The 6,901-nt window shown below is 45.6% G+C and overlaps 1 pseudogene; it reads left to right on the plus strand.

Annotated features, from left to right (window-relative positions):
- Window positions 1-350: 350 nt before the first annotated feature.
- LOC110571251 lies at window positions 351-2,435 on the plus strand (annotated as a pseudogene).
- Window positions 2,436-6,901: the final 4,466 nt, after the last annotated feature.

A 6,901-nucleotide genomic window follows, 5' to 3' on the forward strand; every position in this document is an offset into this window, starting at 1 on the left:
TTAAAGAGTGATTCCTGGAAGCCAGAGGACCACCAAACTCATCCAACATATACACTCCCCCTGAGGTGGAGGAGCATTCTCAAACTGAAAGCGCCCTTCACCATAGAGGAATACCCCCCAGATATGTCCTTCATAATAACTATGGAAAGGGGCGCCTGGGTCACGCAGTTGGTTAAGCCTGGGACTCTTGGTTTCCACTCAGGTCCTGATCTTAGGGTGGTGAGATTCAACCCCACCTGGCCCTGCACTCAGCGCTGAGTCGGCTTAAGACTCTCTCTCCCTCTTCCACTGCCCCTCCCTCTATGCTCTCTCTCTCTCTCTCTAAAATAAATAAATCTATGAATCAGTCAATGAATCAATACTATGGAGAAGCCTTCACTTGTCGCTCACCAGGCATCCTCATGCGTCCCTCAGCTCCATGGCCTCCATGGAAGGCTGCAGGGACACTCGCAGGCCCCTGGCAGGTCCTGCCCCACTACTGGGACCTGGCGTGCCTCCAGGGCCACGAGTTCCAGTACCTGATGAAGAAGCACTCGGTGATCACCGGGCGCCACTTGGTTGCAGGGCCCAGTGGATGTGAACATGGGCCACTCGAGCTTCATCTCGCTGCGCCACCACGACAGCCTCACGCCCCAAGCCGCTTCCCGCGCTGCCTCAGCAAGAGTGGCGCATTGGAGCTCAGCGTGTTCCGGAGGCGTCAGTGGCTGCCGCTACAGCTCCCGCGCATGCGCGTTCAGCTTCCCAGACACAAATATCAAGATCACGTTCACCGCCCTGTCCAATGAGAAGAGGGAGTAGCAGGAGACTCCGGGGTGAAGCCGTGCCTGCCCACATCTTGCCCCTGACCATCAACATTCCAGACACCACGGCCTGCTTCATCAGTCCCCTTCCCTCCCCCACGCAAGGCGTCAGTGCTGCAAATGCCTGCTCATCCAGCCGGCGGGGAGCAGGCCCTTCGGGGCACAAAATGGGCTGTGTGATACCAGCTGACCTCAATTTAATGGCCGCCAACTTGCAGCCAGAAAATGAAAAGGAAGTTTCTGGTGGAGACAGCCCAGAAGAGGATTCAAAGCCACCTTATTCCTCTGCACAGTTGATCGTACAAGCAATTACAATGGTTCCTGATAAACAACTCACCCTAAATAGAATTTATTCATCACTAAAAATTATCCATACTACAGGACTGTGGACAAGGACTGGCAGAATTCAATTTGCTGCAATCTCTCCGAATCGTTATTTCATCAAAATACCAGGTTCCCAGGAAGAACCAGGCAAAGGCTTATTCCGGAGGATAGATCCTACCTCTGAAAGCAAATTAATAGAGCAGGCTTCTAGGATAAAGATGGCCTAGGGGCGTGGCCTTGGTTCAAACCCCCCTCCCCCCGCCCGCCCCCGGGGACCTCTCTCATCTAGAAGGGCCCCAGCCTCTCTCAATCACACTGGAGTGCTGTCTGCTCACTGCAGCGGTGCCCAGACCCCCAAGAGCCTCTTAAGAGAAGGTTCACCGCCCCCCCCACCCCCAGAGCCTGAGCCTGGCACCTCACAGTCCAAACTGGCTGTCATCCAAGAGGCCCCGTCTGCCCAGAGCACACCAGGCTGTCTAGCTGGCCCGTTTTAATTGCCATGTAGCAGCAGCTGCCACCAATCATCAGGCCTGTCACCTACACAGTCACAGCCCCGTGACCACCTCGGCCTCCCGGCAGCTTGTTGTGCAGGAAGTGCACGTCATCCATCAGATCCCAGCGGTGTCTATCACCAGCAGGGCCAGCCTGGCCCCAGCAAACACATACACTGTCGCCGGCCAGGCAGTGGTCACTCAGGGGGCCGTGCTGGCCCCTCCTAAGGCACAGCTGCAAGAGAATGGAGATCACAAAGAAGTAAAGGTGAACGTAGAGCCTATTCCTGCAATTAGCCGTGCCACACTAGGCACTGCTGGCCGGACCACTCAGACGTCACAGACCACCCCTTGTCCAGTCACCATAGTATAACAGGTACCTCCAGGTCAGGCACCGGTTGCTCAAAAAAACCCTACCACAAAACGGGACTCACACGGTGCCAATCCCGGCTGCCGGTCACGACCAGGTGAACAATGCAGCGGTGAGTCCTCTGCGCAAGCTGGCAACACATGCGTCAGTGTCGGCCTCTTTGCCCACAGAGCACGAGAAGGGCGACCAGTCAGAGCGGTCAGAGCAGAGACAGTTCAAGACGGAAGACAGCACGAGCATCTTCCTCGCCCTGAGTGTGGACCACAGCCAGTGGCCAGCAGGGAGAAGGACGTCCCAAACGAGCGACTGGGACTATTACCACCAGGAGAACCTGCGCTGTGTGAATGGAGGTTGCAGTTCTTGGATTCCCCACGAAAAGATTTACATGGGGATCCACGCTCAAAGAAAGACAGCCAGAAGGAAGGTAGCAAGCACAAAGCAGTTTCTTAAGGACAGTACACTCTAAAGAAGAAAGAGTGGACAGGCCCAGAGGTTGCAACCGCCCTGAGGCTACAGGGGTACTTTCTTTTTATGGAGGGGGGGAGTCTTGGATCATGGACAGGGTGGTCTCTAATAGAGGCTGCTTCCAATCATTTGGGGAACTCCTCCCACAGGTTGGGAGAAACCTACAAGGTTTCTATGGGAACCTCCTTGGGGGACTAAAACCTTAATGCAAATGCATTGTAATGAGTCTAGGGGTTACCCCAGAGCAGAGGGGTAAGAGGGGAGGCAGCCTCTGCACCAGCGGTTCTTGGTCTGTTAGCCCCAGGATCTTGGAAGCTGCAAAGTCAGGATGTTTTGCCCCCAGGGCTTCTAATGTGTAACCTATTTATCGCTGTCCTTGCCTCCAGCTCCTCTGTAACTGTTTATCAGGACAGTTTTTCTTACTTGTATATTAACTCTCTGGTGCCAAAAGGAGACACTGTCTCTCACCTATGCTGGAAGCATGTTGTCTCGGAGGGTAGAGGGCCCTGCAGTTGGACTTCACCTCAGCACTGAAAACACAAAAATGCAGATGGCCTTCAAACTCAAAGAAAGAAATCACACCCGAACAAACTCAAAGAAAGAAATCACACCCGAACAAAACCACCTGCAATAAAGCCTGGTTCCGGAAGCGCCTCCCCATTCTGAGCTCAGCTTGTAACCCAGAGCAGAGACTCGTGGTCCTCGTGAGGGCGGTGCCTGGGGCAGGCAGAGCTGCAGGGACAGGGCGGGAGCCCTCCCCGCTGCCCTCCCCAGACCCTTGGCGTTGGCATTGGTAGACAAGGCAGTATCTTGTTGTTCTCGTGGGGAACTGGAATATTTTGAGGTATACTTTCTTTACAAAATACTGGGGTCTTTGACATTTCAGATCATTCCGTTTCTACTCTGGAAATTTTGGAATCTCCTAGGACCTTTCATGTTGATTTCGTTTGGGGGAAAAGAAACAGTGTCGTTTTGTTTTTGTTGTTTGTTTTCAGCCTATGGAATGATCTCCTTTTGTTTGTCCTGTTAAAGTTCAGATGGAGCTACTTGAGGATATCTGCAGGTTCTCCATGTTAGAGCAGGCGCCTGATGCATGTCGTGCACCTCCAGCTCAGTATGCAGGACGGACTCACAGACGCCCACATCGGGCTGCATGTAACCATGACCCAAAGAACGACTGGATTCTTGGAGCTGCACTTAATTGGTTCTTTCCTGCTACTTTTTGTGGTTTCTTTTTTCTTTTTTTTTTTTTAAGTATTCTTACTGTATTGTTTTTGGGGTTTTTTTTTAGATTTTATTTACTTATTTGTCAGAGGGACAGAGAGAGAGAGTGCACAAGCAGCAGAGCGGCAGGGAGAGGGAGAAGCAGGCTTCCCGCTGAGCAAGAAGCCAGATGCGGGACTGGATCCCAGGAGCCTGGGATCATGATCTGCGCTGAAGGCAGATGCTTAACGGACTGAGCCACCACAGGGGTTCCTGTGGTTTGTTTCTTTTTGTTGACTTTGTTCCTGGCATAATTTTCCACTCTAAGTAAAACAAGCCTCCTAAGTGTTGTGTGTGTTTAAAACGACAGAACTGTCCTACCTCATGTGAAAAAAAGATTCAGTCTTATACTGCATACCCTTTTCAAAAATAATAATAATAATAATAACCATGAAGAAAGAAACAGAAACATAAAATTGAGGTCCCTTATAGGTGTGTTCTTTCTAGCAACTATCCCCTCAGAAACAGAAGGCATCATTACACATTACACCTCGCCTCAAGCTCACATTATAAGATGAGGGTGCAAAGAGGACCCAGGTGAAAACAGAAGGGAGCAAAATAGGAACCACCCAACCCATTTAGGGCAATGAATAGGCCTAGACAGCACCATCCCCTTTCAAAAATGAAAAGCATAAATATAAAAGGCTCATCAACAACACAAAAATACTAGAGCAGGAAAAAAATTTAAAAATGGAACAAGTTTAAAAGATTTTTCTAGAGTAAGCATACTCCAAGAAATTAGACATTTAGACTTTGCATTATGACAGAAAATAAAGAAAATTATCTATGAAATAAGATGACAGAGGAAAAATAAATAACACAATAAAAAATTTTAAAGGAAAAGGCAATGAAAAAAGTTGAAGACCACAAACAGCTAGGAAACAATAAATAAATATGAAGCAGGTAGGAAGGAAAATGAGAGAAAAATAATTCTGATATGTGGGGGATAGTTTTGAGAAAATTATAGACCAAATACAGAGGAAGCAAAGATAGGGAAGTATTTAAAACAAAAATGATAGCAGGAGGGCAAACACCAGCATTTCAACAAACTGATAAAGGGTGCCCCTGAAATATGAAATAGTACATGAAATTAAAAAGACATTAAAAGATGTTACAGAAGAAAACTTTCCCCAAATGAAGAAAGAGCCAAATTTATGAGTCAAAAGGATGTAGTATGTTACAGAAAATAATAACATAAAACCACCACAACTAATATGCATATGCTGAGAAAGATTTTATACTTCAAGGATAAAAAAAATTTAAGTTTTCTCTGAGTATCCATGAGGAGAAGACAAACAACAACAAATTTAAAGTCACTTACAAGCAGCCAGAATATTTTGGTTAAATCATTAAGTCAGACCTGTCACTTCTCTATTCAAACCCAACCAGTGTTTTTACCTCTCATTGTGATATAAACCAAATTTCTAAAATGATCTATAAGGCTCAACCTAATCTTAACCTCAGTTAGCCTGACCTCATCTCTTCTATTCTTCACCTTATTTCGTTTGCTCCAGTGAAACAGGCCTCCATACTCTTCCTCATATATGCCAAACATGTTACCTCAGAGCCTTTACACTTGCTGTTCTCCCTGCCTGGAATGTTCTTGATGCAAATATCTGTAAGTCTTGTTCACTCATATCCTTCAAATGTCAACTTCTCATGGATTCTTTTCCTGACTGCCCCATTTAAAGGTACCCCTCACTCTGGCACTCCATATCCCTCCTTTTCTTGTTAAATTATATTTATTTATCTATACAATATAGATCATTCGTTATTTATTCATTCTGCTTATTGTATATGTCCTCCCACTAGAATTTAAGCTCCAGGAGAGCAGAGATATTTGCACGTATGTTGTTTATTTCTATACAATCAATACCTAGAGTAGTGCCTGTCCAATGGTAGAAGCTCAATAAATAAGTGTCAAATGAATGAATGAGAGAGGAAAAAAATCTATCTCAAAGCTCTCCATAGGACCATTCAATTCCAAAACACAGTAGATAAATAAGGAGAAATATGTGACCCAATAGTTTAGCCTCGCCTTATTCATATATAAAAGCAACAGAGAAGGATTGTTAGATGTAAATGATCTCAGAAAATATAGCACCTGTGCCTATGTTTTGCAAACCTACCTAATAACAAAATTTCATTAAACTAAGAGGTAGTGCAAAATACACAATCGTTGGAATATAGAAGCTACTTTATGAAAAGATTAACAGTACATATTAATTCCCTTTTAATTATGACTAAGGCTAAAAAAAGAACTATTAAAGTTGCTTTAATTAAAGTTAAAACTTAGTTATAAAAAATAATGTAAACATCATAAATCTTTAGGAAAACTATACAACAGAAAAAAGCAATAACTATAATATACTTAGTTGTCCTAGAACATTGTAGCAGAAATCAAAAGGAAGGGACACAGGTCATTAAAGTAAAATTGTGCTATGTTTCTAATATTTCACATGGGAGACTGAATTCTGTTGCCCAAACCCTCTTTTATACACCATATGTTGTGGTAAAAACAAATCAAATTGTGTGGGAGGGCAATTTGGCAGTATCTGTAAACTTTTTTTTTTTTTTTAATTTATTTATTTGAGAGAGAGAGAATGAGAGACAGAGAGCATGAGAGGGAGGAGGGTCAGAGGGAGAAGCAGACTCCCTGCCGAGCAGGGAGCCCGATGCGGGACTCGATCCTGGGACTCCAGGATCATGACCTGAGCCGAAGGCAGTCGCTTAACCAACTGAGCCACCCAGACGTCCCAGTATCTGTAAACTTTTTAAATATGTATAGAAATTGATTGCAAAAATGATCTTAATTTTCCATACCTTTGCCAATGCCCTGCCACTCATACCCCATACTCTCAGCCATGTAGCTTGCTTTGGCCCGTGGATAACAGTAAGCTTGACACAAGAGACTTGGAGAAATGCTTACATGTTCCTGATGTAGGAAAGACGTTATTAGGGTTCGAAGCCAACAGCCAAGAAAGAATTCTTGAGACGTCTTTGGTGCAAAAAGGTGATTTTTTAAAGCACGGGGACAGGACCCGTGGGCAGAAAGAGCTGCAATGGGGTCATGAGGAGTGGCCCATTATAGACTTCCAAGTTGGGAAGGGGTTAGGGATAATGTAAGTCTCTAAGGAATTTTGGAAGCAAAATTCCTTGAGGGGGCTAGCTATTGTTGGGAAAAGGTC

Source organism: Neomonachus schauinslandi, chromosome 2 (genome assembly GCF_002201575.2).
Source record: "Neomonachus schauinslandi chromosome 2, ASM220157v2, whole genome shotgun sequence".
NCBI classification, from domain to species: Eukaryota; Metazoa; Chordata; class Mammalia; order Carnivora; family Phocidae; genus Neomonachus; species Neomonachus schauinslandi.